Here is a 12,702-nt window from a genome sequence, read left to right as displayed (position 1 = left end):
TTTTCTTCACATCCAAACTTCAGTTTCCACTCTCCCACTTTTCCTCGTAAACAAAAAAGATATAAGATCGCAACAAAACGATAATTTTAGAGTTCATGTGTGCAAAAGGAATTTGAAAACTATATAATAAATAGAAAATTATTTCACGCACCAAAAAATGAACCCCAAAATCCATGTTTGGGAAATTCCACAAGTACAACCCCCTAATAATAGCTTGGTGGAATTTTATAGGAAAGAGACTTCTAACTGATCCCAACATGCTTTAAGTGTGGTGGGGGTGTGCAGCATGTTGAGGATGCAAGTGGCCTAGTGGCCCAAAAATTTGGGGGAGTAGAAAAAGTTAAATTCTCAAGTGGTTGGATATTTATTTACCAGAGCCAAACAACCCACTTTTTGCCCGTCCTTAAAAATCACAGATACTTTTTGGAATCATCTCTCTCAGCATTTGTGCATTCCCATTTTGGATGTTCAAAATTTTTTCTTTCTTCAGATCCAAACTTGAGTTTCCGCTCTCCCATTTTTCCTCGTAAACAAAAAAGATATAAGATCACAACAAAACGAAAATTTTAGAGTTCATGTGTGCAAAACGATTTTGAAAACTATATAATAAATAGAAAATTATTTCACGCACCAAAAAATGAACCCCAAAATCCATGTTTGGGAAATTCCACACGTACAACCCCCTAATAATAGCTTGGTGGAATTTTATAGGAAAGAGACTTCTAACTGATCCCAACATGCTTTAAGTGTGGTGGGGGTGTGCATGCCACAAGCATGTTGAGGATGCAATTAGCCTAGTGGCCCAAAAATTAGGGGGAGTACAAAAAGTTAAATTCTCAAGTGGTTGGATATTTACCAAAGCAAAACAACCCACTTTTTGCCTATCCTTAAAAATCACAGATACTTTTTGGAATTATCTCTCTCAGCATTTGTGCATTCCCATTTTGGGTGTTCAAAATTTTTTTTTTCTTCACATCCGAACTTGAGTTTCCACTCTCCCACTTTTCCTCGTAAACAAAAACGATATAAGATCGCAAGAAAACGAAAATTTTAGAGTTCATGTGTGCAAAAAGAATTTGAAAACTATATAATAAATAGAAAATTATTTCACGCACCAAAAAATGAACCCCCCAAAATCCATGTTTGGGAAATTCCACATGTACAACCCCCTAATAATAGCTTGGTGGAATTTTATAAGAAAGAGACTTCTAACTGATCCCAACATGCTTTAAGTGTGGTGGGGGTGTGCATCCCACAAGCATGTTGAGGATGCAAGTGGCCTAGTGGCCCAAAAATTAGGGGGAGTAGAAAAAGTTAAATTCTCTAGTGGTAAGCTATTTACCAGAGCCAAACAACCCACTTTTTGCCTATCCTTAAAAATCACAGATACTTTTTGGAATTATCCCTCTCAGGATTTGTGCATTCCCATTTTGGATGTTCAAATTTTTTTTTTCTTCAGATCCAAACTTGAGTTTCCACTCTCCCATTTTTCCTCGTAAACAAAAAAGATATAAGATCGCAACAAAACGAAAATTTTAGAGTTCATGTGTGCAAAAAGAATTTGAAAACTATATAATAAATAGAAAATTATTTCACGCACCAAAAAATGACCCCCGAAATCCATGTTTTGGAAATTCCACATATACAACCCCCTAATAATAGCTTGGTGGAATTTTATAGGAAAGAGACTTCTAACTGATCCCAACATGCTTTAAGTGTGGTGGGGGTGTGAATGCAACAAGCATGTTGAGGATGCAAGTGGCCTAGTGGCCCAAAAGTTAGGGGGAGTAGAAAAAGTTAATTTCTCAAGTGGTTGGATATTTACCAGAGCAAAACAACCCACTTTTCGCCTATCCTTAAAAATCACAGATACATTGGAATTATCTCTCTCAGCATTTGTGCGAATCCATTTTGGATGTTCAAATTTTTTTTTTCTTCAGATCCAAACTTGAGTTTCCACTCTCCCTTTTTTCCTCGTAAACAAAAAAGATATAAGATCGCAAGAAAACAAAAATTTTAGAGTTCATGTGTGCAAAAAGAATTTGAAAACCTTATAATAAATAGAAAATTATTTCACGCACCAAAAAATGAACCCCAAAATTCATGTTTGGGAAATTCCACATGTACAACCTCCTAATAATAGCTTGGTGGAATTTTATAGGAAAGAGACTTCTAACTGATCCCAACATGCTTTAAGTGTGGTGGGGGTGTGCATGCCACAAGCATGTTGAGGATGCAAGTGGCCTAGTGGCCCAAAAATTAGGGGGAGTAGAAAAAGTTAAATTCTCAAGTGGTTGGATATTTACCAGAGCCAAACAACCCACTTTTCGCCTATCCTTAAAAATCAAAGATACTTTTTGGAATTATCTCTCTCAGCATTTGTGCGAAGTCATTTTGGATGTTCAAATTTTTTTTTTCTTCAGATCCAAACTTGAGTTTCCACTCTCCCTTTTTTCCTCGTAAACAAAAAAGATATAAGATCGCAAGAAAACGAAAATTTTAGAGTTCATGTGTGCAAAAAGAATTTGAAAACTATATAATAAATAGAAAATTATTTCACGCACCAAAAAATGAACCCCAAAATCCGTGTTTGGGAAATTCCACATGTACAACCCCCTAATAATAGCTTGGTGGAATTTTATAGGAAAGAGACTTCTAACTGATCCCAACATGCTTTAAGTGTGGTGGGGGTGTGCATGCCACAAGCATGTTGAGCATGCAATTGGCCTAGTGGCCCAAAAATTAGGGGGAGTAGAAAAAGTTAAATTCTCAAGTGGTTGGATATTTACCAAAGCAAAACAACCCACTTTTTGCCTATCCTTAAAAATCACAGATACTCTTTGGAATTATCTCTCTCAGCATTTGTGTATTCCCATTTTGGATGTTCAATTTTTTTTTTTTCTTCACATCCAAACTTGAGTTTCCACTCTCCCACTTTTCCTCGTAAACAAAAAAGATATAAGATCGCAACAAAACGATAATTTTAGAGTTCATGTGTGCAAAAGGAATTTGAAAACTATATAATAAATAGAAAATTATTTCACGCACCAAAAAATGAACCCCAAAATCCATGTTTGGGAAATTCCACAAGTACAACCCCCTAATAATAGCTTGGTGGAATTTTATAGGAAAGAGACTTCTAACTGATCCCAACATGCTTTAAGTGTGGTGGGGGTGTGCAGCATGTTGAGGATGCAAGTGGCCTAGTGGCCCAAAAATTTGGGGGAGTAGAAAAAGTTAAATTCTCAAGTGGTTGGATATTTATTTACCAGAGCCAAACAACCCACTTTTTGCCCGTCCTTAAAAATCACAGATACTTTTTGGAATCATCTCTCTCAGCATTTGTGCATTCCCATTTTGGATGTTCAAAATTTTTTCTTTCTTCAGATCCAAACTTGAGTTTCCGCTCTCCCATTTTTCCTCGTAAACAAAAAAGATATAAGATCACAACAAAACGAAAATTTTAGAGTTCATGTGTGCAAAACGATTTTGAAAACTATATAATAAATAGAAAATTATTTCACGCACCAAAAAATGAACCCCAAAATCCATGTTTGGGAAATTCCACACGTACAACCCCCTAATAATAGCTTGGTGGAATTTTATAGGAAAGAGACTTCTAACTGATCCCAACATGCTTTAAGTGTGGTGGGGGTGTGCATGCCACAAGCATGTTGAGGATGCAATTAGCCTAGTGGCCCAAAAATTAGGGGGAGTACAAAAAGTTAAATTCTCAAGTGGTTGGATATTTACCAAAGCAAAACAACCCACTTTTTGCCTATCCTTAAAAATCACAGATACTTTTTGGAATTATCTCTCTCAGCATTTGTGCATTCCCATTTTGGGTGTTCAAAATTTTTTTTTTCTTCACATCCGAACTTGAGTTTCCACTCTCCCACTTTTCCTCGTAAACAAAAACGATATAAGATCGCAAGAAAACGAAAATTTTAGAGTTCATGTGTGCAAAAAGAATTTGAAAACTATATAATAAATAGAAAATTATTTCACGCACCAAAAAATGAACCCCCCAAAATCCATGTTTGGGAAATTCCACATGTACAACCCCCTAATAATAGCTTGGTGGAATTTTATAAGAAAGAGACTTCTAACTGATCCCAACATGCTTTAAGTGTGGTGGGGGTGTGCATCCCACAAGCATGTTGAGGATGCAAGTGGCCTAGTGGCCCAAAAATTAGGGGGAGTAGAAAAAGTTAAATTCTCTAGTGGTAAGCTATTTACCAGAGCCAAACAACCCACTTTTTGCCTATCCTTAAAAATCACAGATACTTTTTGGAATTATCCCTCTCAGGATTTGTGCATTCCCATTTTGGATGTTCAAATTTTTTTTTTCTTCAGATCCAAACTTGAGTTTCCACTCTCCCATTTTTCCTCGTAAACAAAAAAGATATAAGATCGCAACAAAACGAAAATTTTAGAGTTCATGTGTGCAAAAAGAATTTGAAAACTATATAATAAATAGAAAATTATTTCACGCACCAAAAAATGACCCCCGAAATCCATGTTTTGGAAATTCCACATATACAACCCCCTAATAATAGCTTGGTGGAATTTTATAGGAAAGAGACTTCTAACTGATCCCAACATGCTTTAAGTGTGGTGGGGGTGTGAATGCAACAAGCATGTTGAGGATGCAAGTGGCCTAGTGGCCCAAAAGTTAGGGGGAGTAGAAAAAGTTAATTTCTCAAGTGGTTGGATATTTACCAGAGCAAAACAACCCACTTTTCGCCTATCCTTAAAAATCACAGATACATTGGAATTATCTCTCTCAGCATTTGTGCGAATCCATTTTGGATGTTCAAATTTTTTTTTTCTTCAGATCCAAACTTGAGTTTCCACTCTCCCTTTTTTCCTCGTAAACAAAAAAGATATAAGATCGCAAGAAAACGAAAATTTTAGAGTTCATGTGTGCAAAAAGAATTTGAAAACCTTATAATAAATAGAAAATTATTTCACGCACCAAAAAATGAACCCCAAAATTCATGTTTGGGAAATTCCACATGTACAACCTCCTAATAATAGCTTGGTGGAATTTTATAGGAAAGAGACTTCTAACTGATCCCAACATGCTTTAAGTGTGGTGGGGGTGTGCATGCCACAAGCATGTTGAGGATGCAAGTGGCCTAGTGGCCCAAAAATTAGGGGGAGTAGAAAAAGTTAAATTCTCAAGTGGTTGGATATTTACCAGAGCCAAACAACCCACTTTTCGCCTATCCTTAAAAATCAAAGATACTTTTTGGAATTATCTCTCTCAGCATTTGTGCGAAGTCATTTTGGATGTTCAAATTTTTTTTTTCTTCAGATCCAAACTTGAGTTTCCACTCTCCCTTTTTTCCTCGTAAACAAAAAAGATATAAGATCGCAAGAAAACGAAAATTTTAGAGTTCATGTGTGCAAAAAGAATTTGAAAACCTTATAATAAATAGAAAATTATTTCACGCACCAAAAAATGAACCCCAAAATCCGTGTTTCGGAAATTCCACATGTACAACCCCCTAATAATAGCTTGGTGGAATTTTATAGGAAAGAGACTTCTAACTGATCCCAACATGCTTTAAGTGTGGTGGGGGTGTGCATGCCACAAGCATGTTGAGCATGCAATTGGCCTAGTGGCCCAAAAATTAGGGGGAGTAGAAAAAGTTAAATTCTCAAGTGGTTGGATATTTACCAAAGCAAAACAACCCACTTTTTGCCTATCCTTAAAAATCACAGATACTCTTTGGAATTATCTCTCTCAGCATTTGTGTATTCCCATTTTGGATGTTCAATTTTTTTTTTTTCTTCACATCCAAACTTGAGTTTCCACTCTCCCACTTTTCCTCGTAAACAAAAAAGATATAAGATCGCAACAAAACGATAATTTTAGAGTTCATGTGTGCAAAAGGAATTTGAAAACTATATAATAAATAGAAAATTATTTCACGCACCAAAAAATGAACCCCAAAATCCATGTTTGGGAAATTCCACAAGTACAACCCCCTAATAATAGCTTGGTGGAATTTTATAGGAAAGAGACTTCTAACTGATCCCAACATGCTTTAAGTGTGGTGGGGGTGTGCAGCATGTTGAGGATGCAAGTGGCCTAGTGGCCCAAAAATTTGGGGGAGTAGAAAAAGTTAAATTCTCAAGTGGTTGGATATTTATTTACCAGAGCCAAACAACCCACTTTTTGCCCGTCCTTAAAAATCACAGATACTTTTTGGAATCATCTCTCTCAGCATTTGTGCATTCCCATTTTGGATGTTCAAAATTTTTTCTTTCTTCAGATCCAAACTTGAGTTTCCGCTCTCCCATTTTTCCTCGTAAACAAAAAAGATATAAGATCACAACAAAACGAAAATTTTAGAGTTCATGTGTGCAAAACGATTTTGAAAACTATATAATAAATAGAAAATTATTTCACGCACCAAAAAATGAACCCCAAAATCCATGTTTGGGAAATTCCACACGTACAACCCCCTAATAATAGCTTGGTGGAATTTTATAGGAAAGAGACTTCTAACTGATCCCAACATGCTTTAAGTGTGGTGGGGGTGTGCATGCCACAAGCATGTTGAGGATGCAATTAGCCTAGTGGCCCAAAAATTAGGGGGAGTACAAAAAGTTAAATTCTCAAGTGGTTGGATATTTACCAAAGCAAAACAACCCACTTTTTGCCTATCCTTAAAAATCACAGATACTTTTTGGAATTATCTCTCTCAGCATTTGCGCATTCCCATTTTGGGTGTTCAAAATTTTTTTTTTCTTCACATCCGAACTTGAGTTTCCACTCTCCCACTTTTCCTCGTAAACAAAAACGATATAAGATCGCAAGAAAACGAAAATTTTAGAGTTCATGTGTGCAAAAAGAATTTGAAAACTATATAATAAATAGAAAATTATTTCACGCACCAAAAAATGAACCCCCCAAAATCCATGTTTGGGAAATTCCACATGTACAACCCCCTAATAATAGCTTGGTGGAATTTTATAAGAAAGAGACTTCTAACTGATCCCAACATGCTTTAAGTGTGGTGGGGGTGTGCATCCCACAAGCATGTTGAGGATGCAAGTGGCCTAGTGGCCCAAAAATTAGGGGGAGTAGAAAAAGTTAAATTCTCTAGTGGTAAGCTATTTACCAGAGCCAAACAACCCACTTTTTGCCTATCCTTAAAAATCACAGATACTTTTTGGAATTATCCCTCTCAGGATTTGTGCATTCCCATTTTGGATGTTCAAATTTTTTTTTTCTTCAGATCCAAACTTGAGTTTCCACTCTCCCATTTTTCCTCGTAAACAAAAAAGATATAAGATCGCAACAAAACGAAAATTTTAGAGTTCATGTGTGCAAAAAGAATTTGAAAACTATATAATAAATAGAAAATTATTTCACGCACCAAAAAATGACCCCCGAAATCCATGTTTTGGAAATTCCACATATACAACCCCCTAATAATAGCTTGGTGGAATTTTATAGGAAAGAGACTTCTAACTGATCCCAACATGCTTTAAGTGTGGTGGGGGTGTGAATGCAACAAGCATGTTGAGGATGCAAGTGGCCTAGTGGCCCAAAAGTTAGGGGGAGTAGAAAAAGTTAATTTCTCAAGTGGTTGGATATTTACCAGAGCAAAACAACCCACTTTTCGCCTATCCTTAAAAATCACAGATACATTGGAATTATCTCTCTCAGCATTTGTGCGAATCCATTTTGGATGTTCAAATTTTTTTTTTCTTCAGATCCAAACTTGAGTTTCCACTCTCCCTTTTTTCCTCGTAAACAAAAAAGATATAAGATCGCAAGAAAACAAAAATTTTAGAGTTCATGTGTGCAAAAAGAATTTGAAAACTATATAATAAATAGAAAATTATTTCACGCACCAAAAAATGAACCCCAAAATTCATGTTTGGGAAATTCCACATGTACAACCTCCTAATAATAGCTTGGTGGAATTTTATAGGAAAGAGACTTCTAACTGATCCCAACATGCTTTAAGTGTGGTGGGGGTGTGCATGCCACAAGCATGTTGAGGATGCAAGTGGCCTAGTGGCCCAAAAATTAGGGGGAGTAGAAAAAGTTAAATTCTCAAGTGGTTGGATATTTACCAGAGCCAAACAACCCACTTTTCGCCTATCCTTAAAAATCAAAGATACTTTTTGGAATTATCTCTCTCAGCATTTGTGCGAAGTCATTTTGGATGTTCAAATTTTTTTTTTCTTCAGATCCAAACTTGAGTTTCCACTCTCCCTTTTTTCCTCGTAAACAAAAAAGATATAAGATCGCAAGAAAACGAAAATTTTAGAGTTCATGTGTGCAAAAAGAATTTGAAAACTATATAATAAATAGAAAATTATTTCACGCACCAAAAAATGAACCCCAAAATCCGTGTTTGGGAAATTCCACATGTACAACCCCCTAATAATAGCTTGGTGGAATTTTATAGGAAAGAGACTTCTAACTGATCCCAACATGCTTTAAGTGTGGTGGGGGTGTGCATGCCACAAGCATGTTGAGCATGCAATTGGCCTAGTGGCCCAAAAATTAGGGGGAGTAGAAAAAGTTAAATTCTCAAGTGGTTGGATATTTACCAAAGCAAAACAACCCACTTTTTGCCTATCCTTAAAAATCACAGATACTCTTTGGAATTATCTCTCTCAGCATTTGTGTATTCCCATTTTGGATGTTCAATTTTTTTTTTTTCTTCACATCCAAACTTGAGTTTCCACTCTCCCACTTTTCCTCGTAAACAAAAAAGATATAAGATCGCAACAAAACGATAATTTTAGAGTTCATGTGTGCAAAAGGAATTTGAAAACTATATAATAAATAGAAAATTATTTCACGCACCAAAAAATGAACCCCAAAATCCATGTTTGGGAAATTCCACAAGTACAACCCCCTAATAATAGCTTGGTGGAATTTTATAGGAAAGAGACTTCTAACTGATCCCAACATGCTTTAAGTGTGGTGGGGGTGTGCAGCATGTTGAGGATGCAAGTGGCCTAGTGGCCCAAAAATTTGGGGGAGTAGAAAAAGTTAAATTCTCAAGTGGTTGGATATTTATTTACCAGAGCCAAACAACCCACTTTTTGCCCGTCCTTAAAAATCACAGATACTTTTTGGAATCATCTCTCTCAGCATTTGTGCATTCCCATTTTGGATGTTCAAAATTTTTTCTTTCTTCAGATCCAAACTTGAGTTTCCGCTCTCCCATTTTTCCTCGTAAACAAAAAAGATATAAGATCACAACAAAACGAAAATTTTAGAGTTCATGTGTGCAAAACGATTTTGAAAACTATATAATAAATAGAAAATTATTTCACGCACCAAAAAATGAACCCCAAAATCCATGTTTGGGAAATTCCACACGTACAACCCCCTAATAATAGCTTGGTGGAATTTTATAGGAAAGAGACTTCTAACTGATCCCAACATGCTTTAAGTGTGGTGGGGGTGTGCATGCCACAAGCATGTTGAGGATGCAATTAGCCTAGTGGCCCAAAAATTAGGGGGAGTACAAAAAGTTAAATTCTCAAGTGGTTGGATATTTACCAAAGCAAAACAACCCACTTTTTGCCTATCCTTAAAAATCACAGATACTTTTTGGAATTATCTCTCTCAGCATTTGTGCATTCCCATTTTGGGTGTTCAAAATTTTTTTTTTCTTCACATCCGAACTTGAGTTTCCACTCTCCCACTTTTCCTCGTAAACAAAAACGATATAAGATCGCAAGAAAACGAAAATTTTAGAGTTCATGTGTGCAAAAAGAATTTGAAAACTATATAATAAATAGAAAATTATTTCACGCACCAAAAAATGAACCCCCCAAAATCCATGTTTGGGAAATTCCACATGTACAACCCCCTAATAATAGCTTGGTGGAATTTTATAAGAAAGAGACTTCTAACTGATCCCAACATGCTTTAAGTGTGGTGGGGGTGTGCATCCCACAAGCATGTTGAGGATGCAAGTGGCCTAGTGGCCCAAAAATTAGGGGGAGTAGAAAAAGTTAAATTCTCTAGTGGTAAGCTATTTACCAGAGCCAAACAACCCACTTTTTGCCTATCCTTAAAAATCACAGATACTTTTTGGAATTATCCCTCTCAGGATTTGTGCATTCCCATTTTGGATGTTCAAATTTTTTTTTTCTTCAGATCCAAACTTGAGTTTCCACTCTCCCATTTTTCCTCGTAAACAAAAAAGATATAAGATCGCAACAAAACGAAAATTTTAGAGTTCATGTGTGCAAAAAGAATTTGAAAACTATATAATAAATAGAAAATTATTTCACGCACCAAAAAATGACCCCCGAAATCCATGTTTTGGAAATTCCACATATACAACCCCCTAATAATAGCTTGGTGGAATTTTATAGGAAAGAGACTTCTAACTGATCCCAACATGCTTTAAGTGTGGTGGGGGTGTGAATGCAACAAGCATGTTGAGGATGCAAGTGGCCTAGTGGCCCAAAAGTTAGGGGGAGTAGAAAAAGTTAATTTCTCAAGTGGTTGGATATTTACCAGAGCAAAACAACCCACTTTTCGCCTATCCTTAAAAATCACAGATACATTGGAATTATCTCTCTCAGCATTTGTGCGAATCCATTTTGGATGTTCAAATTTTTTTTTTCTTCAGATCCAAACTTGAGTTTCCACTCTCCCTTTTTTCCTCGTAAACAAAAAAGATATAAGATCGCAAGAAAACGAAAATTTTAGAGTTCATGTGTGCAAAAAGAATTTGAAAACCTTATAATAAATAGAAAATTATTTCACGCACCAAAAAATGAACCCCAAAATTCATGTTTGGGAAATTCCACATGTACAACCTCCTAATAATAGCTTGGTGGAATTTTATAGGAAAGAGACTTCTAACTGATCCCAACATGCTTTAAGTGTGGTGGGGGTGTGCATGCCACAAGCATGTTGAGGATGCAAGTGGCCTAGTGGCCCAAAAATTAGGGGGAGTAGAAAAAGTTAAATTCTCAAGTGGTTGGATATTTACCAGAGCCAAACAACCCACTTTTCGCCTATCCTTAAAAATCAAAGATACTTTTTGGAATTATCTCTCTCAGCATTTGTGCGAAGTCATTTTGGATGTTCAAATTTTTTTTTTCTTCAGATCCAAACTTGAGTTTCCACTCTCCCTTTTTTCCTCGTAAACAAAAAAGATATAAGATCGCAAGAAAACGAAAATTTTAGAGTTCATGTGTGCAAAAAGAATTTGAAAACCTTATAATAAATAGAAAATTATTTCACGCACCAAAAAATGAACCCCAAAATCCGTGTTTCGGAAATTCCACATGTACAACCCCCTAATAATAGCTTGGTGGAATTTTATAGGAAAGAGACTTCTAACTGATCCCAACATGCTTTAAGTGTGGTGGGGGTGTGCATGCCACAAGCATGTTGAGCATGCAATTGGCCTAGTGGCCCAAAAATTAGGGGGAGTAGAAAAAGTTAAATTCTCAAGTGGTTGGATATTTACCAAAGCAAAACAACCCACTTTTTGCCTATCCTTAAAAATCACAGATACTCTTTGGAATTATCTCTCTCAGCATTTGTGTATTCCCATTTTGGATGTTCAATTTTTTTTTTTTCTTCACATCCAAACTTGAGTTTCCACTCTCCCACTTTTCCTCGTAAACAAAAAAGATATAAGATCGCAACAAAACGATAATTTTAGAGTTCATGTGTGCAAAAGGAATTTGAAAACTATATAATAAATAGAAAATTATTTCACGCACCAAAAAATGAACCCCAAAATCCATGTTTGGGAAATTCCACAAGTACAACCCCCTAATAATAGCTTGGTGGAATTTTATAGGAAAGAGACTTCTAACTGATCCCAACATGCTTTAAGTGTGGTGGGGGTGTGCAGCATGTTGAGGATGCAAGTGGCCTAGTGGCCCAAAAATTTGGGGGAGTAGAAAAAGTTAAATTCTCAAGTGGTTGGATATTTATTTACCAGAGCCAAACAACCCACTTTTTGCCCGTCCTTAAAAATCACAGATACTTTTTGGAATCATCTCTCTCAGCATTTGTGCATTCCCATTTTGGATGTTCAAAATTTTTTCTTTCTTCAGATCCAAACTTGAGTTTCCGCTCTCCCATTTTTCCTCGTAAACAAAAAAGATATAAGATCACAACAAAACGAAAATTTTAGAGTTCATGTGTGCAAAACGATTTTGAAAACTATATAATAAATAGAAAATTATTTCACGCACCAAAAAATGAACCCCAAAATCCATGTTTGGGAAATTCCACACGTACAACCCCCTAATAATAGCTTGGTGGAATTTTATAGGAAAGAGACTTCTAACTGATCCCAACATGCTTTAAGTGTGGTGGGGGTGTGCATGCCACAAGCATGTTGAGGATGCAATTAGCCTAGTGGCCCAAAAATTAGGGGGAGTACAAAAAGTTAAATTCTCAAGTGGTTGGATATTTACCAAAGCAAAACAACCCACTTTTTGCCTATCCTTCAAAATCACAGATACTTTTTGGAATTATCTCTCTCAGCATTTGCGCATTCCCATTTTGGGTGTTCAAAATTTTTTTTTTCTTCACATCCGAACTTGAGTTTCCACTCTCCCACTTTTCCTCGTAAACAAAAACGATATAAGATCGCAAGAAAACGAAAATTTTAGAGTTCATGTGTGCAAAAAGAATTTGAAAACTATATAATAAATAGAAAATTATTTCACGCA

This window comes from Aristolochia californica, unplaced genomic scaffold (genome assembly GCF_029961685.1).
Source record: "Aristolochia californica isolate CCGP_79_NKW_82.1479 unplaced genomic scaffold, dmAriCali1.0.hap1 SCAF_2, whole genome shotgun sequence".
Classification (NCBI taxonomy): Eukaryota; Viridiplantae; Streptophyta; class Magnoliopsida; order Piperales; family Aristolochiaceae; genus Aristolochia; species Aristolochia californica.
Note: the sequence above shows the minus strand (reverse complement) of the source record.